At 35.8% G+C, this 23,261-nt stretch overlaps 1 long non-coding RNA gene across 2 annotated transcripts in view; it reads left to right on the top strand.

Annotated features, from left to right (window-relative positions):
* Positions 1-23,261, top strand: part of LOC131494957 (uncharacterized) — a 232,257-nt gene that overhangs the window by 204,773 nt on the left and 4,223 nt on the right. Inside the window, exon 4 of one of the 2 annotated variants that reach the window (XR_009253680.1) lies at positions 16,963-17,323. The exons of the other annotated variant lie outside the window; for it this stretch is intronic. This is a non-coding gene — a long non-coding RNA (uncharacterized LOC131494957). Of the gene's footprint in view, positions 1-16,962; positions 17,324-23,261 lie in introns of those variants that run through there. 2 annotated transcript variants of the gene reach the window in all.

Below are 23,261 nucleotides of genomic sequence, written 5' to 3'. Positions count from 1 at the left end.
ACACAGAATCTGAAACAGGGTCCAGGCTCTGAGCTGTCAGCACAGAGCCCGTCCAGAACATTTTTATCACCCCAGAAAGAAATGCTTAGTGTACTCACTAAGCTGTCACTCACCATTGTCTCTTCCCCCAGCGTGTGGCAACCACTAATCTCTTTGTCTTTACTTATTTTCTTATTCTGAACATTTCATAAAAATAGCATTATATGATATGGAGCCTTTTGTGTTTGGCTTCTTTCACTTAATGTAATATTTTCAAGGTTCATCTGTATTGCAGTGTATATCAGTACATCATTTTTATGGCTGCATAATATTTCATTTTATATATACACCGTGTTTTTTAATCAATTCATCAGTTGATAGACATTTGGGTTGGTCCATTTTTTTGGCTATTTGAATAACACATTATAACAGTGGGTGCACATTTAGTGTGGACATTTTTTTTCATTTCTCTTGGGTATGTTGCGGGGTCATACGGAAATTCCGTATTTAACTTTGTGAGTTACCAAAGTAACTGGTTTCCAAATGGTTTTCAAAGTAACTGCCTCATTTATGTTCCCACCAATAATGTATGCAGGTTCTAGTTTGTCCACATCCTTACCAATACTTGTTTTCTTTAATTTTGTTTGTTTTGTGTTTCATGATAGATATCCTAGGCATGTGCAGTGTTATATCATTGTGGTTTTGATGTGTATTTCCCTAATGACTAATGATGTTGAACAGCCTTTCATTTACTTATTGCTCATTTTACGCCATCTTTGGAATTATATTTATTCAAGTCCTTTGCCCATTTTTAAATTGAGTTGTTTGCAAGGCGCCTGTGTGGCTCACTCGGTTAACGATCCAACTCTTGATTTTGGCTCAGGTAATAATCTCGTGGTTCATGGCATCAAGCCCCATCTTGGGCTCTGTGCTGACAGCATGGAGCCTACTTGGGATTCTCTCTCTCTCTCTCTCTCTCTCTCTCTCTCTCCCTCTTCCCTTCCCCTACCCCTACATGTACTCTCTCAAAATAAATAAATGAAATAAAGCTAAAAAAATACAGTTGTTTGCCTTTTTGTTGAGTATGTAGAGATATTTATATATTCTGAATACTAGATCCTTACCACATACATGAATTAGAAATATGTTTCCCTATTCTGTGGAATGCCTTTTAACTTCCCTGATTGTGTCTTTTGATGTTTTTAATTTTGAGTTTTTGATTCTGATAGAATATAACTTATCAAACTTTTTATTTCTTGTGCTTTTAATATCAATCCTAAAAATCCATTGCCAGAATCCATAATAAAGATTTGTACCTGTTTTATTTTAAGAATTTTACAGTTTTATATCTCATATGTAGGCTTTTGATCTATTTAGAGTTAATTTTTGTATATGGTGTGTCCAGCTTCAATCTTTTGCATGTGGTTATCCCATTGTCCCAGCACCATTTGTTGAAAAGACTATTATTTCCCCATTGAATGGTCTTAGCACCTTTTTTGATAACCAATTGACAATAGGTATATGGGTTTATTTCTGGATTCTGGATTCTGTTCCATTGATCTATATGTCTATGTTTATGCCAGTATCTGATTATATTGATATTATAGCTTTATAGTAATTTTTGAAATTGGGAAGTGTGAGTTGCCCAATCTCTTCTTTTTTATGATTGCTTTGGTTCTTTGGAGTTCCTTGAGCTTCTGTATGAATGTGAATAAATTTTTCTATTTCTGCAAAAAAAAAGCCATTGGGATATTGATAAGGATTGAATTGAATTTGTAGATCACTTTGAGTCATATTGCTATGTAAACAACATTAAGACTTTCAACCAATGAAGATGAGATGTCTTTCAATTTAGTTAGATCTTCTCTAATTTCTTTCAATAACTTTTATAGCTTTCAGTATACAAACGTTACACATCCTTGGCTAAATTTATTCCTAAATATTTTATTCTCTTTGATGCCATCATAAATGGAATCATTTTCTTAATTTCACTGTTAGATTGTTCATTACTATTGTATAGAAATATAATTGATTTTTTATCCTGCCAGATTAATTTTTTTGTTCACTCTAATCATATTTTTGTGAATTCTTTAAGATTTTCTCTAAATAAGATCATGTCATCAGCAAATAAAGATAGTTGTACTTCTGTCTTTCCCACCTGGATGACTTTTATTTCTTTTTGTTGCCTATTTTTCCTGGCTAGTCCTTCCAGTGTACTGTTGAATGGAGGTGGCAAGAAAGGACACACTGTCTTACTCTTGATCAATGAGGGAAAGAATTCAGTCTTTCATCACTAAGTATAATGTTAACTATGGATTTTTCATAGATACTCTTTATCATGTTGAAGAAGTTCCTTTCCATTTCTAGTTTTCTGGGTGTTTCTTTTTTTAATCATGGGAGAGTATTAGACTTTGTCAAATGCTTCTTTTGTGTCATTTGAGATGATTATGCATTTTTTCCTTTGTTGTATTAATGTGGTGTATCACGTTGACTGCACATCATTTGTTACTAACTTAATGACTGGTCTTATAAATTTTTCAAAATTAGTGTCATACTTTGTGTTTTCAAACAATATTTTCAAATAATGAACATTATTTTATGTTCCTTTGTGAAAAATTTTATTTACTAGAAGAGTAACAGTGCTTTATATTTATAAATATATATATATATATATAATTGCATGAAGTGAGCATGTCACTAATTGTCAGTTTTATAACAGACAATGGTCTAGCTACCAAAGGAAAACAATAATTCTCAGGTATTTATTATTTTATTTTCCACACTGCAGTATTATTTTTTTGAGTGCATGTATGAAAAAATCATGTTTTCAGATTCACATTTTATATTTTCCCTGGAATTCTGTTTACTATTATAAACATTAATCTGAGTAACTATATTTGTATTGCTATTTCATCAATACATTTTAATGCTTTGATGATTCAGTTTTGAACCATTAATCTAGTTTAGGGTATCAAGAATTTAAAGAAACTTCATGATAACAAGGAAAATAAAGAGTTAAAAAAATATGTCATAGAAATGATGAGAATATACATGTTTTTTGAGATAAAAAATACCAGCACAATATTTAGTAGATGATTATTAAATGCTTTTGGCAATTTTTGCAAACATCATAGTTTTACATTTCAGATTTGTTAAATATATGTTACCAAAATTGTTTCATTGTTTCTTGGCCATATACTTGCAAACTACTGGTAGATTCTTTTGTACTCTAGGTGATTGCTAGTGGTCTATGTGCTTCACCCTAAGGAATTTTGCACTGAACCACATTTTTAAAATGACTATAATGATATTAATTAAGGGGTAAGCCTCTGCTGCAGAGTTTTGGATACTTACCGGCAGTGCCTTAAGCACTGTGTGTGTGTGTGTGTGTGTGTGTGTGTGTGTGTGTGTATGCATATTTTGTTTTACTTTTACTTCAGCTACATTAGAGTAGTACAGATATTAGGGCTGATATTAGAACTAAGATAAAATAAAGTTTTCTTGAGAATAATAAAAATGTCTATCAAATCATCTTTAAGAATCTTCAAGTTTCATACTACAAAGCTTCTCCCCTCCCAGGTTTGTAAAATCTCTAATTATGGAAGTTTATTAATTTGAATTTCTATATTACATATCAAAACAATAGCTACCCGATATTTTGCTGTCTCCTCCCTACAACTTAATTGCCAGTGTTCTCACAGGTTCTGCCTTTGGCCCTGTGCTCCTTTAACTCTCTTTCCCTGGAGAATCTAACATTATAGGGATGTGGACTACAGCCTCTGAATCCCAAATGTGTATTTCTAGTCTTGACTTCTTTCATGAGATTCTAACAACATCTCCTCTTGGACATTTATATATGCCTCAAACTCATCTTATTTCAAAACCAGTTATTTTCACTCCCATCTATTAGTCAGCTTTCTCTAGAGAAACCGAACCAATAGGAGCTTGTGTGTATACATATAAAATGGAGACTGAGAAGTTCCACAGTCTGCCATCTGCAAGCTGAAGACCCAAAAAAGCCAGTGGTGTAATCCAGACTGAATCTGAAGGGCTGAAAACCAGAGGAGCTGATGGTATAAATCTTAATCCAAGGACAGGAGAAGAGATGACATGTCCCAGTTATTTCAGTGGAGCAGGAAGAAAGGGGTGAATTCCTTAAATTCCTCCTTCCTCCCCCTTTTGTTCTATCTGTTCTAGAAAGGCCCTCAGTAGATTGGCTGGTGCCCACCACACTGGAGAGGGCAAGCTATTACACAGAGTCCACTGATTCAAATGCTAATCTTGCCCAGTAACACCCTCACAGACACAGAAATAAAGTTTAATCTGGGCACTGTGTCCAGCGCAGTCAAAACATAAAATTAACCATCACACATATCCACCCTCACATGTGTTCCTATTCTCTTTTTTCTTTTCTTTCTACTTCAGTTGGTGGCATTATCCAGTTTTCCATCACTCAAACTAAAAGCCTAGCTACTAGTCATCTGGTGCTTCTAACTCTTTATGAGAAATAGCGTCTCAATGTTGTTTTTCCTCTTTACCTATACTGCCTGCCTTAGTTCAGGCCCTTCTTGGTTGTGTCTCCCTGTCCCTCTCTGCTGGCACAGCTCTTTCACTTGATCTCCCAGATGGCAGTATTTCCATTTCCCACTCACTCCTCCACAGCCCCCAGAAAAGTCCATAGAAAATGTGAATCCTCGGGGCGCCTGGGTGGCACAGTCGGTTGAGTCCGACTTCAGCCAGGTCACCATCTCGCGGTCCGTGAGTTCGAGCCCCGCGTCAGGCTCTGGGCTGATGGCTCGGAGCCTGGAGCCAGTTTCCGATTCTGTGTCTCCCTCTCTATCTGCCCCTCCCCCGTTCATGTTCTGTCTCTCTCTGTCCCAAAAATAAATTAAAAAAAAAAAAGAAAAGAAAATGTGAATCCGACCACATCATTCACCTGGGTTTAGAGTCTCCCTATCCCTGGCAACGTAAAGAATTACTATTCCTTCCATGGACCTATAATCACTTTCCTTCAAATTAAAACTTATTCAGAATTCAAGAGAAAATTGAAATGAGATGCTAGTAAGGAAAATGTCTATGAGCACTACCGTCTAGTTCTCAAATATGGAACAGCCTTACATAATGTTTTCATGGCCTAAACTTTTAAAACTTGGATGGAACCTAGATGGCTAGTTTGCACCAGATTTTATTAAAACCTACTGAGTTCTATGGAAGAAGATCATTGTATATTTAATTTTTTCTTATACAATTAGAATCATATGTGATACAGTTATCTAAACAAACTTAGTTTCTATTCCTGGAGATTTATTTTGAACAGTGTGATCTAAAACTGACTTTTCCACAGGAACAAAGTTACATATGGGAATTATGCTTCTGGAAAACCACCAGAAGATTGTGCATATCATGGAACAAAAGAAATGGGGAAGAACGGCTAACATGAGACTTGGACTGAGATAACGTTTATCGAAGACAAACATCAGTGATGCATCTCATTGTTTAAGGACTAGACATTTGCTAAAAACAAAGCAAAGCAACAACAAAACCCCATGGGATTTAGGAAGCTGAGTCACTGAGGAATATTTACACTACTTTCCCTAACAATTTTAACACAAATGCTATTCTTTCACCCTTTCCATCAAATCTATTCCTCCTTTGTCCTCTTCATCACAGTAAAATACTCCTATTATCCACCCAAATGCTCAGGACAAAAACCTATGTATAATCTGTGAATATACCCTTTCCTCCATCCCTAATATCAGATCCATCAGCAAGTTCCCAGGGCTCTTCTTCCTAAAGATATCTTAAATCCATCCATTTCTTCTTATCTCTGTCCTTTCTCCCAGTCCATTATCTGTCATCTAGATTCTTTCCATCATTTCCTAACTGTTCTTAGCACTTCCATTTTAGCTTATCTATAATCCATTCTATGCATCAAGAAGAAAGTGATCTTTTTAAAGTAAATATCAGATCATGTCACTCATCTGTTGAAAGCCATCTGAGGTTGCCCCACTTCAATGAGATGCAAACTTCTTGCCATATCCTGCATGGTCCTGCATGATTTGGCCTGCCTCCCAATTGGACTTTGTTACCTAGCTCTCTCCCTTGACCTAATTTTCTCTAGGCACACTGGACTTCTAGGTGGAAGGAAACTCACTTGTGCCTGCAGAGCCTTTGTATACCACTTGGTGCACTTGCTTTGGGATTCTTTGCCAGGCTGCCTTTGCCTCCTCAATAGCCCATATGTAACTACCTGTCATGTTCTGAATTTTGTTTCCCCCAAGTTCATATGTTGAAGTCCTAACTCCCTGTAGCTTAGAGTGTGATCCTATTGGTTTTCTAGGGCTGCCATAACAAAATGCCACAGGCTGAGTGGCTTACACAATGTAGATTTATTTTCTTACAGTTCTGAGAGCTGGAAGTCCAAGATCAAGGTGTCGGTAGGTGTGATTTATCCTAAGGCATCTCTCCTTGGCCTGCACATGGCCATCTTCTTGCTGTGTTTTCACATGTTTCCTCTGTGTGCACCTCCCTAGTGTCCCTTTTCTATTAAGGACACCAATTTTGTTAGATTAGGGCTTCACCCTTATGATTTCATTTAACCTTAATTATCTCCTTAAAGCCCTATCTCCAAATATAGTTACATTGTGGGTTAGGGCTTCAACATATGAATTTTGAAGGGACACAATTGAATCCTTAACATCGACTGCATTTGTAGATGAGGTCCTTAAAGAGGTAATTAAGTTAAAAGGAGGTGAGAGGGTGGGCACTAATCTAATAGGACTGTTGTTTTTATAAGATGAGAAGATTAGGACACAGACATATACAGAGGGAAGACAATGGAAATGCAAGCCAAGGAGAGAAACCACAAAAGACACCAACTCTGCCAACGTCTTGCTCTTAGACTTCTAGCCTCCAGAATTATGAGAAAATACATTCCTGATATTTTTGCCACCAATCTGTGGTACTTTGGTATGGTGCCCTAGCAAACTACTAAACCACCTCTACAAGGCCTTTCCTGAGCCCTCAAGCTAGGCAGACCTTTGCTATCTCTATCCTATTTTTGTGTCACTGGAAGGTAACCCATGACAACACGGATCTAGCTGTGTTGTTCTCTGTAGGTCTTTAGCACGAGGAGAGGAGACTGGCTCATTGTATTATGATCTGTTGATTGATTCAATGTATAGATGAGAGACTACCTGAACAGGTGAGTGGATGGGCCATCTTACAGACAACAAACCCAGAAGAAGTAGGGCATGGATTTAGCAAATTTTGAAAAAAAGGAACTTTATAGGGCTTTGCCTAGAAAAGAATAATGAGATTGTAGCAATGGGATGGTTTTAGGTCAAAGGGTTAGTGGAAGCTAGTAGAGAATGCATGGCAGGTGAAGTGGAGACAGAATAGCTACAGTCACTATGACTATAGAGTTAGAAATACAGTGCAGGTGTCCTCCTGTGAGATAGCAGTGAAAGAGGCAGGCTGTTAGCTTAGGGACTGGGTAGGAAGGGGAAGCAAGGCTGTGCACATCGTGACATATTCATCTATGTAATTCAAGCTTTTTCAGGCAGGTACTACTTCTAAAACTTTTCAATGAATTCTATTTTCTGAAGAGTGATAATGAATGAATAAGTTTTAAGCATTGGCTCATTAAACTTTTACAACTATGTGAAGCACGCATTATTATTATCTTAATTTTACCCATGAGAAAACTCTTTTACTATCCTGCCCTAACTCCTTAAGAAACAAAGTCAGGAATTAGACCCAGGCAGTCCAATTCCAGAAAAGATTTCTTTACTACATATGCTGAATTAGAGAGAAAACCTTTGTCTTCTACTAATTGCATATACAATTTAAAATCACAGCTTATTTTCTTTATTTGTAATTTCTTTTATATTTATTTTATTTGTACTTTATTTATAATTATGCATTTTGGTGGCTGTCTTGTATATATATTTATAATCCATGTGCTTTGGGGAAAATTTTATATAGATAGTATCTTCAGCAGAAGCAAAAAAATGCATACATGTATATGTGTTAATGACATTTGATTGATTGATTGATCGATATTTACCACATACCTGCTTTGATTTCATGAGTCCAACTTTTCCCTGGTCAGGAGCTTGACAAAGATAAATTGAGAATGGCTTTGAAGTTCCTGCCTTTAATTGCTGCATGTGTAATGAGATGTTATTTGTTTGTAGAGTTGATATTCAGACACAGTTCCATTTCTCTTTTGTTCACATTATTCTGCTTTCCAGCGACCGTCCAAGCCTCATAGTCATGTTTTGATTAAGGGACTAATGCTTTATTAAATTTTGAATAGAGTCTGTTATCAGTGTAGTGTTATTCTTATTGAAATAGCAACATAATATTCTTCAGCTGCTTTGTGAAAGGAGAGCAAAAATGTGATTTCTATCCTTACTCTGATTCCTAGTTGTTTACAGTGGTTTAAATAATTCTTTTTGTGAAAGGCTCCCAATTTTAGTTTGAGATGATACTGGGCTATATCACTGATTCTATTATCAGCCAATACATTGGAGGTGTGGTCCACCTATTCCAATTTTATTACTTCTTGAGAGGTGAGGATACATTTACATGAAATACTGATTTCTACCCAGAATTCTGCTCAATGACCCTAAGGTAGGCAGTTTATTTCGGAGAGTCTGATGACTTCCAAGTTCTCCTTGTGTTTTCTAATTCTTTAAGTATTACTTAGTCAACAAAACATAAGATCCTTGAAGACTTCTTTTTTGTATACGAGATGCATGAAAAAGACCTGGAGTTCGGAATTCATGACCTTCTCAGATACACAGATCTTCTGAAAATATTCCCTCTCGAAGGCCTTGACCTCAGTTACAGCATCTGTGGAAGAAAGAAATGGAATTAGATAATTTTTAATCATTTTAACATAATTTTATGCTGAATGATTTTATTACTTCTGTCTTGTGTTGTAGTAGCTTTTATAAATACGTCAACAACACATTCATGTATCTATTGACTACCTAGTAGGATAAAATGGTGGATTGAGTTCATCACATTTTTATGGTAGACATTTCACATGTATAAAATATATTTATTCATTCAACAAATGCTTATTCACTGGCTGTTATGTGCAAAGCACTGTGCTAAGTGGATACATGCAGGAAAAATAACAGACCGTAAGTATCAAGCTGCTTTTTGATTTTTGGGAATTTGGAGAGTCACTTATGTCCGTAGAAACTAGCAGAAACAAATGCTCAGAAGTGAGATTCAAACTTAATGGTCTTAACTTCAGTATCAAAGGCTGAAATGGGGTGCATTCCTTCCAGAGGTGTGAGAGGAGAATTCATTTCCTTGCCCTTTCCAATTTATAGAAGCTGCTTGAATTTCTTGGCTTGGCTTATGGCCACGTCACTCCACCCTCTGCTTTGTCATCACATCTTCTCTGAGCTTGCCATACCTACCTCTTTCTCATAAGGATCCACGTGATTACATTGAGCTCATCCTGATAAATCCAGGATAATTTCTCCATCTCAAGATCCTTAGCTTAATTGCATCTTCAAAGTCCCTTTGCCATGTGACATAACATATTCACGGGTTCTGGGGATTAGGACATGGACATTTTGGGGAGCCATTATTCTGCCTACCAAAAATTTTTGTGGAAATTTGTAGATTAACAGTAAAAAGGGGCACCTGGGTGGCTCAGTCGGTTAAGCATCCGACTCTTGATCTCAGCTCAGGTCTTGATCTCAGTTCAGGTCTTGATCTCAGGTCTTGATCTCGGGGTCATGAGCTCGAGCCCTGCACTGGGCTTAAAAAAATTTTTTTAATGTTTATTTATTTTTTTTTTGAGAGAGACAGAGATGGAGTGTGAGCAGGGGAGGGGCAGAGAGAAAGGGAGACAGAATCCAGAGCAGCCTCCAGGCTCTGAGCAAGCTGTCAGCACAGAGCCTGATGCGGGGCTTGAACTCACAAACTGTGAGATCATGACCTGAGCCAAAGTCGGACACTTAACCAACTGAGCCACCCACCCTACCACTCCCCTCACATTGGGCTTTTTTAAAATCAAAAACAAAAATGAAAGAAAACAGAAACAATAACAGCAACAAAACCCAAAACAATAAAAATACATAGAGAATTTCTACTATGCAGGATGTCCTTAAAACAATACCATAATTTAAAAATAATTATACTAATTAATGTTACAGTTATGATAATATGGCCACCTTGGCTCAAACAATTTCTAAGATGTCTTCTTGGCGACTGCTATTTGAGTCTAGAACATAATCTTGACAGGTCTTCATTTACGTGATATTTATGATATATGGAGCCTAAAACTGATGAATAAAATTGTTGCATCCAGTGGATATTTTGGGTTCTAATCAAACAAAACAAATAACTACTACTACAAAGAAATGAGGCTGATTTTTATTATGTAATAATAGTAATATGTGTCATTATCACTGTCACTAAGTACAAGGCCATTTCCTAAGGGCCTGTATATATATATATATATATATATATATATATATATATATATACGTATATATATATATATGTATACGTATATATATATATATGTATATATATATATTCATTCCTTTAATTCTTGTAACAACACAATGAGTTAGATGCTATTATTCTCTCCATTTTAAGATGAGGGAACTGAGGCACAGGGGTTAAATAACTTGCTCCAAATCACAGAGCTAGGAAGAGGCAGGGATGGGATTTGAACTCAGACCCTCTGACTCCAGGGTCCAGGCTTACTCTCTGGGCAGCCCCCCAAAATATTTTAGAGCCAGAGTCCTTTAGGAAGATGCAAATGCATTTATTCTTAATATACAGTTGGAATGATAATGGGACAGAAGGTTGAGGGCACCTGCCAGTGCTTTTATTGTGAAGTGCTCATTCTGAATTTTAAGTGACTTTTCTGTTACCAAGCTTTGTTTTGGGAACAGTCCTTGATTTACTCTTTAGGTATATATCTTTACCCCCTGTGTTCTAAAAAAAGTCATTAATCAAATGGAAATGAGTATTTATAATGTTAAACTTTTTTTTTTTTGGCTACATTCTTTGTAATCCAACATAACATGGTCACAAGTGTGTCTGCAAGGTAACATGACTGATTTTTAGCAAATAGAGTAGAGCTTATCTATTCAAATTAGTACCTTTCCAAGTATGATCACACAGTTGGTTCATTTGCATTGGTTCAGGATGCCATTTAGGTATTATCTTCCCAAATTCAGTTTACCATCAAAAGAAATTACTGTCTATTTAGAGAAGTGAAAAACACGCATCAGGGACTATGAAAGCAAATCCAGAAGAGATCTTTAGGCAGTGGCTTGTGCACACTGTCCTAGCTCCTCAAAGCAATGCATGTCCTCCCCAGGTGACTACTCTGAAGACAAGTCACACAGCTGCTTGTGTAGTGGGTAGCGTGTTGTCACAATTGGTTTGGCTGTCAGGGCTGCTACTTATTTGATCTCCACACAATGGGTATCAAAATCTTGACTGCTGTGGTCTATTTACAATCTTACCTGGAGGAATTCTTATCTCAATACATTAACAGAATGATTAGTTTTGAATGAGCGTAGCCACAGTCTGCAATGATGACTAAGTATAGTTGATTTAAATATAACGTACAACAAGCCATAAGTGATAGTGAGGGTTCTGAGGTCATTTCCAATATTCCCTCATTAGAAGTTGGTGCAAAATATTCCTCAGCCATGCACAGCTAGGAGAAATATCTCTGCCTGTTTCACACTTCTCTTCTTCAATTGTTTACATCCTGTGAAAAGAGTTGTGGGTGACTGTTTCTAACCATCCTGTTTTGGCCTGCTTCCTTCCTTTCATCACTGAGCTGTTCTTTTCTAATTATGGTCTTCTTCAAAGCTCATCTCAAGTGCAGGATGTCATCAATAGGATTGTTGTGGAGGTTTTGCTTACCTTTACTCCACTCTTCAAAATGCTTGCTCCCGTGTGCCTATTACTGCACAACGGCTTCTGTTTACATTTGTGTGGCCCTGCAGCTTTAATCTCTGTATCTGTGTTCACCCCTGTGGGCTGTGGTCAGCCTCTGTGATGGTGATGAAAGGAATGTTTTTAATCTACTTCCTTCAGTAGGAAAAGTAAGTTGCTAAATAGAATCTAAGCTGAAAATGGATTTTCCCCATTGGGGAGAATACAGCACACACTCACACACATATGCATGCATGTATACATGTATAAGAGGTTTAATGCCTGCCACCAAACTTTTTGTCTAATACACCAAGCATTCCTCCTGGCTTCCCCTGCTCAGGAACATTGCTCTTTATCCAATTCATGTCCCGTGTCATTGTGGCTAAATGTGCATTTTAGAGGTTGCCTTCACTATAAATCTTTGCTAGAGGACAGTGATGCTTTTCTCCATTGCCTTTAAATCTCTTAAATCACTTAGCTTAGTTTAATGTAAAGTAATGACTTAGGTAGCAATATGACTCAATATTACAATCCAGAAGTCCCTTGGCTTTAATCTGCAATATAGAAACTCTTGTAAATCCAGAGATAGCTATGAAAGTTTGTCAGGAAGCTGAGCCATGCCACCCCCTAGAAGATAAGATTCTGCTTTCTTATAGGGTGCATGGAGGAATTTTCTTTGGGGGGAGAAATGGTTCGACAGCTTTTAAAACAGAAAGTGATGTATATGTAAACATTATATCTTGTAAAGCATTTTACACGAGTGGGTACTTTAGTTTTGCATGTAGGTAGTAATAAAGCAAAAAGCTTAGCAAAAGCTAAGAAAATTGAATTAAAAATAAGTTATAGAACCAAAAATATAAAAATTGGTCAGAATGTGTATTTGGAAAACCCATAAAATAATGTATATCAATAAAAATATGGGTTATTCATTAAACTGACAAATGTTTAAGTTCCTAATAACCCTAAAGGCTATTAAAACATAAATATACTATCTAAATAAAATACATTGATCTTTCAAATATTGAGTAAAAGTCTCTGAATTATTTCATATTATAATAATTATTCCTTATTTGCAAAATTATTCCTAATTTTGTAAAACACCCCATTCTTACCATTATTAAACAAAAAAAAACTAAAATAAGGAAGCTTGGTCAATATTCATTAGAATGGACCATAAATGCTCATTTATTAACATTTTAAAATATGCCAGATTCTTTATTTTAGATATTTGTCCTTCTAGAAATGCTGAATATTTTATATATGTCTAAAATATTACTTTAATTTAGTTTAAGCAATTCAAACATCAACTTTTTACCATTCTATAATTATTTTAATCACATGACACAATTACTAATTTTAGACACATGCCTGTGTTAACCAAGGAATAAAAAATATGAAGAATATCATTCTTAGGTATATTTAATAAACCTGGAAAATAAAAATGTGCTGTTAACCCAGAGCCCATGGTATAAGAGCTGCTCAAACATTGCTTTATAACATTAAGCATATAATAAAATTGCTTTAACAATGCACCCAACTTACATTTACATTCTCAAAGAAATAGACCAGCAATTTCTTCGTACATTTTAAATGTACTTAATAAATTCTTGTTGGCTAGACTAAACATGTGTTGACTAGACATTAGCCATTTGAAAGAGATCTAATATGCTGTAATGAAAGACTTTATAACACCTACAGCAGCAATTTTCCCAAGGATCAAGACAATTACTCTGACATTATGTAAAGAGAATGACCAGATCAGTATAGCTGCTTCAGCAGTAAGTTTCCAGATCAAACAGCTGTTTACAAAAGCATTGCAAAACTTTATCAGATGTTTTATTTATATTAGAGGTTAAATGAAACATCTGGCCATACCTGATAGCAAAGTTACAAATGAGCATCACAATTGACCTGATTATGTAATTAAGGCAACAGCTGGGTCTGAGGGGATGCTTGGAAAGGTAGTATTAAGTAGCTCTAACTTTGGCTAATGAGTTATTTCTGTTCAAAAAGCTGCTTTATAATTTGACCTGCACTTATCTCAAACTTGGCCTATGACAGTTCTCTCCCATATATCATAATACGCTCAAAGGGTGCCAGATAAATCCTTTAACTTGAATCAGTGCTAGTAATATTTTGCATTTGCTTGTATGTCTTCCTGGACATTAGCACATTTAATCTGCTCCTTGATTTAAGAAATTGCCAGCAAGAATGCAAAATCTTTTTTTTTTTTCTTTAAAAAATTTTTTTAATGTTTATTTATTTTTGAGACAGAGAGAGACAGAGCATGAACAGGGGAGGGTCAGAGAGAGGGAGACACAGAATCTGAAACAGGCTCCAGGCTCTGAGCTGTTAGCACAGAGCCCGACGCGGGGCTCAAACTCACAGACTGTGAGATCATGACCTGAGCCGAAGTCGGCCGCTTAACCGACTGAGCCACCCAGGTGCCCCAAGAATGCAAAATCTTTAATTTACTAAGCCTCAAAAAGTTATTAAATATATAGAAAGTTTAAAAATTTGAGAAAAATTCCAAACAGATACTAAATCTATGACAAAACTCTTAAGAATGTTACTAAACAATTTAAGTACTGAATGGCAGAAATTGTGTCCTAGGGCCTGGTAAGGTCCAATTTTTAGGTGGTTAAGACATTTAAATGTACCACTATTATTTAGAAAGGAGATGGATGGTCAATAACATGTTCTTTGATTTATCGGTCTAACCTGTGATTTTTGTTTTCTTGCTGCCATCTGTGATGTAGAAAATTAGAGGTCCATTGCCAACTTGGAGAGAACAGAGCAAGGGAAGAATGAAAGAGTAGCCTACCTTTGTCTGACTAATAGCCACAGAAAATTCTGAAGCATTGGCCATCAGTTTTGTTTTGTTTGTCTGTTTGTTGTTTTGGTTTTTTAATTTTAGCTTCAATAATGTAGTCCAGTTTAGAGAGAATTCCCAGGGTAGACATGATCTGGGGTGGCTTCAGTTTTAATTCTACCTGTGTCCAAGTTCAATGCATGGACAAAGCTTTTCTGCTAGATCCCAAGGGTGTATCACATGTTCCTTTCAGGGGGTCTTCCTCAGGCCTTCTCTTGTACCTTAGCCCCTTTCATTTCCCTCTGAGTGATTCTAGGCTCTAGCTAGTTGCACTGCTGAATAAGAACAGAAGAGAAGCTTGAAGTCCTGAAGTTGAGGGTCCAGGAAGATGAGCCTTCTCAATCCTGGGAGGGGGTGAGTAAAATAAGCAAGGTTAGGGGATGGTAAAAATAAGCAAGCCGGGGACACCTGGGTGGCTCAGTCAGTCAAGTGACTGACTCTTGATTTTGGCTCAGGTCAAGATCTCAGGATTTGTGAGATCAAGCGCCTGGTCAGGCTCTGTGCTGACAGAGCAGAATCTGCTTGGGATCCTCTATCCCTCTCTTTGTCCCTCCCCATCCTGTCAAAATAAATAAACATTTAAAAAAATAAGAAAAAAAAAGCAAACCTAGCAAACTTCAGTTATCCTTCTGAGAGTAAAGTTCCTCTACCTGATTAGGGTAAAGATTCTCTATCTCCTTCCCAGTGTAGAATTTTATTACATATGGCTCCTTTGTGTTGCATCAGCCCCAAAAAGTATGAATGTGTTTGTGTGTGCTTTCATGGGGGAGGTGGCTGTGGTGAAGGGTGAGGATTGAGAAGGAAAACTCATGCCAATATGAAACCATATAAAATACATGAAGAGAACAAAACTCCAAATAATCTTGTTCAGTTTTTTTATTAATAATGTTTATCTATCTATCTATCTATTTATTTATTTATTTAATAATTTTTTAATGTTTATTTATTTTTGAGACAGAGAGAGACAGAGTGTAAGTAGGGGAAGGGCAGAGAGAGAGGGAGACACAGAATCTGAAGCAGGCTCCAGGCTCCGAGCCATCAGCGCAGAGCCTGGATGCAGGGCTTGAACCCACAAGCTGTGAGATCATGAGCTGAGCTAAATTTGGATGCTCAACCAACTGAGCCACCCAGGCACCCCAATCTTGTTCAGTTTTGATTTATGAAGAAGTCATTGTTCATTATGAGTTGCCATGTCTTTATATGAAATATTTTTTGTACTAGGGAAAGTACTGTACAATGTAATTTTGGGGATCATTTGCAACTCACTTAATAAAGACACTGATCCCTTTTCACTCACTCAGTAATACATACCAGGAAGCCATGCTTCTTGATAAACTGGATACTATTTCCTCATCAGAATGTTGTAAGCATAGCTTTAATCCCTAATCAAGCTCTCAGCACCAAACAAATCATAGATTTTATATATAATATGTCATAAAAGCAACTGTAAAACAACTATAAACATCTATACTAATGTAATCATAAAATGAACTACTAGTTCTATAAAAAGAGCATAAATATCCAGTACACATTATTTATAAAATGGGCCCCAATGTCTAATAAAATGTATGTATGAGATTTTAAAAAATGAAAAACTCTAGTGTTTGATAATTTGACCCATAACTAATAATATTGATAAAATAACTAGTAAACATATTAATAAACAGAAACAACAGAATATAGCCATTTTGCTTATCTTAAAATTTGGAAGATACTTTAGGAAATAGTTTTAATATTTATCCAAATTTCTTTAAAAATCTGTTAATGGATGTTTGAGTGGATTTTTCCTTTTTATTTTTTTTTAACTCCTATCTTAGAAGCTAGAAAAACATTTCAAATTATTTTAATTTTAGAATTGTTGAAAAGCAACATAGTGAGTATGCTATATTTGATAATTTTAGGAGCTTATTCTTCTTAGAATATTATATTGAGCCAGTAATTGAGCCATCAATAATAATCATGGATACCATTTACTGTGGAACTTCCATTGTGCCAGGTACAGAGTTATTCAGAGTTATTTGTGTTCTCTATTACCTCACTTGACATTTTCATTGTCTTCTAAATTTGCAAATTACTTGTGACCAAATAATTTTGGATCACATCAGAACGCCTAAGAATATAAGTGGTAGCTGTAACTACTTCATTTTTAAGAACAAGAAAATATTTCTGGTCATCAGGAAACTTGACAGTTCCCAAGCCTCCCCTGCTGTAAAGTCAGGCATCAGACAGAACCTGGACTCCACGTGTGTATTAGAAGTCTCGTTGAAGCCATCCACGGAAAAGGAAAGTATTAGTTCATTTAGAAGTGAGCTTTGGTGGGTTTTAAAGTGCTCCCGGTCACATAGTCTCTACGCATAATAAATAATCTATCAAAACAACACTTAAATGCACCACCATTTACTAGAACCCTGCTATACTGAGGGAATTGTACCTTACAGAAAATATTTAGTAGTAAACATAAGTATCTCTTATTTTATCTATTTGTCATATAGTGAGTTATTTACTTAAGCAAAGGCCGTCATCCTTCTGACAAAGGCAATCCCCTACCCATTTCACTGTCTCTACTAACATTAGACTAATTTATTTTACTAAATTGGAAAAATTGATTTCCACTAGAATTTATGTTTACTATATTAGAATATGTTGCATGAACAGTGATGACTGGTATGCTTTCTATCAGCTCTTAAATAAAAGAAAACCTTCAAATACCCTTACCGATGTCTAGTACCGGTACCTTCCTGCTAATGGAAGCGTTTTCATATAAATTTCCTCCACTTGGAGACAAGTTCTTGTGGGGTTTCAAGAGCGTCTTGACTCTTGAATATTTGTTTTTGTTTTTCCTCAGATGGAGGCCATCTGTGAGTCCTAAATATTCAGAATTATAAATTGGTGAGAAATCAAGATGAAAAATTAAAGCTGATATATCTAGTGAGCAAACTATTCTCTGAAAACGAGTCTTTCAGAAAGCATGGGATCTTCACCTCCATTATGCTATGTAAATAGTATTTTAAAACAATAAAATGAAATAGATGTTTTATCTTTTTTTATCTTTTTCATATTTAGCATTACACTCGTATAGCTGCAGGTTGTTTGGGGGTATTTTTTTTTTTTTTCTTAAAGCTGGGAAATCAGTTTAGATGTTATTGTCCCTTGTTTTTCCTTCCATCTTGTTTTATAAGTGTTTACATACTTATAAAGAAATGTATACTAGAAGTACATATGTAGTACATATTTATAGTATACATACTTAGAAATATATATACATATATATTTTTTATGTAATCTTCACAAATATGGTTCATATATAGAAATAGGTATTTCCATGACAGCTTTAATAGTAATAGTTTTGTTGATGTGAGTTTATGTAGAAAAACGATGTTTTACAGTTTGGTAAGTGGCACCAAAATATGTAGAATAGCTAACACAGAGTAGTGAGTCAATCAAACTTGATGAATTGATCAGGGAGCAAAGACCAAAGACCAGTGTTATGCAGAGGGCACCACACACAAGCACCAGATATTACAGATGTTTTTACTAAGTGAATATTTATTATGAGTTTTATCTATTTTGTCTATTAATGACCAATTCTACTATTTTATACAGTTTTCTATCATACTTTGAAATAAAACAAATATTAGGTGTTAGTAAGTCAATAAAAGTATTTAAGCTATATCAAAAGTGTTGTAAGCCATGTAAAACTTACAGATTCAGGTCTCAAGGGACTCCTGTAATTACAATAATATAATAATGCTATGTGTTACTAACATTAATATAATAATTATTATACTTGTGAACACTAACCAATTATGTGCTATATTAAACACTTTACACATGTTGTCTTAATCCTCCAACAAGCCTATTATATCTCTATTATATATGAGGAAAGTAGTGTAGTTATATGATTTACCCAAGGATCACATAATATAAAAAAACTTAAATTATGTAATATAAAGTACAAAATACTTTACATTCGTATTTTGTTTTAGAAGAATTTTATGATATTACCCTACTTCTAGATTTAAAGAAATTAAGGTTCAGAAAACTTAAATGATCTGTTCAATGTTAATCCATTAGAAGGGCCACCATTAGCTGGGGCCAAGTGCAGAGCACTGTTGGTGATGTGCAAAAACATTGCCAATTCATTAGGAAAAACACATTTATTGAATGACAGCTAAAAACTATTTGTAGATCACCCATTTGATTTTCAAAACCAGTGTGTAAATAGAAATCCCATTTTGCAGGTGAGAAAACTGACATTTAAGAGATTGTGATTTGTCCCAAGTTACAGGGCCAGGGACTCAAGTACTCCGATTTCTAATTTAGTGCTTCCATTACACATTACTCTTTTCAGGAATCCGCAAAATGATTGTTAAGATAATAGGTAAATAAATTAAACATACAATAAAGTGAACACTGGTATGAATGGATTGTGATTGTTGTAAGTAACACAGAAATTGAGGGTCTGGGAAGACAATGTAGAATTATAATAACCAATAATTTGTTCCTTGCTCTTGGCTTCTTGAATCATGTTAATCTTAATATTCTTCTATTTTTAGATATTTTTCCAATTTGATCTTCTGTAAATCTTCTAGATTAAAGATGATCTCAATCCAGTAAAGAATACTTCATATGCTTCATTAATCAACCATTTAATCAATTAACTCTTTTTTCTTCCAGTTAGTAATTGAGTAGTCTATATGACAAGTACAGAGGATATACAGATAAATAAAGTAGTCTTCAAAAGGTGTGCAGACACCAAAAGAAATGGTTATAAACAAGTAATTAAAGTGTTATTCTAGAGTATAAATGAGACTTATATAGCAATAGTACAAGCAAGGACATGATCAGGATAGTCCAGGAAGTCCAAATGTCTCATTGAGGGGAAGACTCTTCTCTGAATTATTGACGATGAGTAGCAGTTTGCTGGTTGGTCTGGGGAAGAGGTCATCTGTGAAGGGCAACCTTATGTTCTGTGGATCAGCATGACAATTTAGGAGAACTGCAGGTGGTTGGGTTTGTCTTTCTAGAGTATTGGCTGTTTGCCTATGTTTGGCAGAAAATGACATTGGAGAGTCAAGCAGGGATCCTACTGGCTTGTGTGTCATGCCAGATACTCTGAATGTTATACAGTAAACAATATGAGAAGCGTTTTGAGCTCAGGAGAGAATTTATCAGGAAAATAAGGCCTGTAAGCACTATGGATAAGCTCTTAGGGGTAGGATGAAAATCAGGGAGTTTCTTTGGGAGTCCTATTTGCTTTGTCTGACATAACAGAAGAGCACAGACTGGGTAGCTTAAACAACATATATTGAGTTTTTCATAGTTCTAGAAGTGGGAAGTCCAAGATCAAGATGTCAGCAGGTTTGGTTTCTGTTGAGGCCTTTCTCCGTGGTTTGCAGATGGCTGTCTTCACTCTGTGCCTTCACGTGGCTTTTTTATTGTGCATGCACATTCCTGTCTCTTCCTCTTCTTATTATGACATCAATCCTATTGGATTAGGGCCCCACCCTCGTGATCTCATGTAAACTTACTTATCTCTTTAAAGACCCTATCTCCAAATATGGTCACATTGGGGATTAGGCCTTCAACATATGAGTTGTGGACAGATACAATTCATTCCATAACATTCCACTCTGTGGATCTCCAAATTAATGTCTTTCTCCCATGCAAAATATACTCACCCTGTCCCAAACATATCCAAAGTCTTAACTCATTTCAGCATCAACTCTAAGTCCAAACACTTATCTAAATCTCATCTGAATCAGGTATGGAAGAGCCTTGAGGTATGATTACTCCTAAAGCAAAATTCCTCTTCAGCTGTGAGCCTATGAAATCAAATTTATGTGCTTCAAAAAATACAATGGTGGGGAAGGTATAGGATAGTCATTTCTTGCAAATGGAGAAATTAGAAAGAGATGATGGGATCTAAGCAACTCCAAAACCTAGTATGGCAAAATCCATTAGATTTTAAGTTTTTAGAATTTTCTGCTTGATGTTCTGTTCTCTTGACATACTAGGGAAGCAGTGATGCCTCCACAGTCCCAGAAAGTGGCCCTGCTTCAATGGCTGTGAGTGGCAGCCCTGTTTCTGAGGCTTAGGGCAGCTGCATCCTGGCCCCTTGAAATGTGGGGAAAGATAGCCTTGCTATCTGTAGGCATGGGCACCCTCAGGGTCATTCTTTCCTTTTCTTGAAGGATAAGAAATGTTTGTGTCTGGATAACTCTAATGTCCTGTCTTCAATAACCTTAGAAGTCTAAAAGCCTTCCTTTATTTTGTTTCATCTCTGCCTCCTTTAGTCCAGACTAGAAATGTCTTTTCTTGTATAATTCTATCTCTAGTCCTAGCTTCTGCTGAGACGCTTGCTTAAGTCCATGGGTAATCTCTTTATGGGGTGATTGTACAGCCATACCCTTGGCATTCTCTTTGGAACACACTTCCTCATTTTTTGCAAGATAGATAGGCTGAGACTATTATAGATCTTCAAATTCTGGTTCTTTTTTGCTTAACAATTTCTTCAACTAATCTCACCTCTAGTGTTTTACTATTTGCAGCAAGGAGAAACAAAGCCATGCCTTTTAGCATTTTGCTAGAAATCTCCTCAACTAAACATCCAAATTCATCACTTTTTTTTTTAACTCGGTGAATATTAACAAAATTGTTTATTTTATTTTTTAAATTCAAGTATAAATAACATATAGTAATAGTTTCAGATGTACAGTGTAATGATTCAGCAATTCTATACATTTCTCAGTGCTCATCAAGATAAATGTACTCTTAATCCCCTTGATCTATGTAACCCCCACACCCCAACATACCTTCCCTCTGGCAACCACCAGTTTCTTTTTTGTATTTAAGAGTCTTTTTTTGTCACTTCTTTTTCATTGTTTTCTCATTTGTTTTGTTTCTTAAATTCCACATATAAGTGAAATCATATGGCATTTGTCTCTCTCTGACTGACTTAGTTGACTTAGCATTATACCCTTTTGGTTCATTCATGTCATTGCAAATGGCAACATTTCATTCTTTTTAATGGCTGAATAACATTTACTAATAATTATATATCTATAATAGGATAGTCATTTCTTGAAAATGGAGAAATTTATATATAATGTATGTATGCTGCATCTTCTTTATCAGCTCATCTATTGATGGATACGTGGATTACTTCCACATCTTGGCTATTGTAAATAATGCTGCCAATAAACATAGGGGGTGCATATATCTTTTTGAATTAGTGTTTTCTTTGGGTAAATACCCAGTAGTGGAATTACTGGATCATATAGTAATTCTATTTTTTAAATTTTATTTATTTATTTTGAGATAGAGAGAGTGCATGCAAGCATGGGGGAGGGGCAGAGAGAGAGAGAGAGAGAGAGAGAGAGAGAGAGAATCTCAGGCAGGCTCCACACCATCAGCACAGAACCTGATGTGGGACTCAGTCTCACGAATTGTGTGATTATTACCTGGGCCAAAAATCAAGAGTCAGATGCTTCACCAACTAAGCCACCTAGGCACCCCTGGTAATTCTATTTTTAAATTTTTGAGGAACTTCCACACTCCAAGTTCATCACTTTTAACTTCTCTTTCCACAAAACACTGCATAATACCTAAGTCAAAAATTTTTTGACTTCATAATATTAAGTATCTTTATACTCAAGATCAGCTTTCCTCCAATGTCCAACTGCTTGTTCCTCATTTCTGTCTGAAATCTCACCAGAATCAACTTTATGTCCAATGCCTACCAATAGTCTCTTCAAGGCAATCTAAACATTTTTTTTTACATGGTTTCCCAAACTCATCCAGCCTCTACTCAATATCTAATTACAAAGCTGCTTCTACATTTTCAGATATTTGTTACTGCAGCACTTTGTTTTTTGGTACTAAAATCTATGTTAGTCAGGGCTTTTCAGAGAAATAGAACCAACTATATGGATAGTTTTGAGAGAGAGAAAGAGAGGGAGAGAGATTATAAGGAATTGGTTCATGTGATTATGGAAGTTGGCAAGTCCAAATCTATGGTATGGACCAGCAGTTTTCAAGACTCAGGACTGATGATACAGATGAAATCCAAAGGCAACCTGCTAGTCTTTTGTCCTACTCAGGACTTCTACTAATTAGGTGAGGCCCATTCACATTATGGAGAGCAATCTGCTTTACTCAAAGTTCACCTATTTGAATGTTCATCTCATCTAAAAACACCCTTCAGGTTGACACATAAAATTAACCACCCCAGGAATGTGTTGATTAATCTGATTAAGAGATTGTTAATATTTGAACTACAGCAGTACTATGAATGTGGAGTCAACAATAACTTTTAGTTTTCAGGCGAGGGTAACTGAGTAGTTGGTGCTATCACAAACTAAAGATGACCATGCTTAAAGAAGAAAAGCTTTGTGAATTCAGTTGTGAACATATTGGGTAGGATGTGCCTGTGGATTGAGAGTCCAGGATCTACTTCAGGGAGAAGAGACTATGA

Source organism: Neofelis nebulosa, chromosome 14, assembly GCF_028018385.1.
Source record: "Neofelis nebulosa isolate mNeoNeb1 chromosome 14, mNeoNeb1.pri, whole genome shotgun sequence".
Classification (NCBI taxonomy): domain Eukaryota; kingdom Metazoa; phylum Chordata; class Mammalia; order Carnivora; family Felidae; genus Neofelis; species Neofelis nebulosa.
Note: the sequence above shows the minus strand (reverse complement) of the source record. Positions and strands in the feature narration are given on the sequence as shown.